Genomic DNA, 386 nt, shown 5'->3' with positions numbered 1-386 from the left:
GCTTCAAAATGTTTTTGAGCAGCGTTTTGAATAAAAAAAAAAAAGGGGGCCAGTCCCAAAAAATTTTTTTTAGAAAACACGCACGGGAAAAAAACTAGATGCTGGAGACAAACTAAAAAAAGGGGTCTAATCGACTGGCTTTTTTTTTCAAGGGGCCCCAGGCGATATGGGGAGAAATTAATTAATTGAACAGTGTTCACGGTCTATGGCCAAATTTCTTACCTATTTGTGTTCAATTTGTGTCCGGAAAATGTTAAAGCTCATTACGGAACACAGCCTTATATTTTTTAACCCCAGTTTCAGCACATGGGAAAAATGACAGATTATATTTATTATCCTTATGAAAAACCTGGCAATTATACTACATACACACACACCCAAAAACA

The sequence above is a fragment of the Penaeus monodon genome, chromosome 15 (assembly GCF_015228065.2).
Source record: "Penaeus monodon isolate SGIC_2016 chromosome 15, NSTDA_Pmon_1, whole genome shotgun sequence".
Classification (NCBI taxonomy): Eukaryota; Metazoa; Arthropoda; class Malacostraca; order Decapoda; family Penaeidae; genus Penaeus; species Penaeus monodon.
This window is presented reverse-complemented; position numbering follows the sequence as displayed.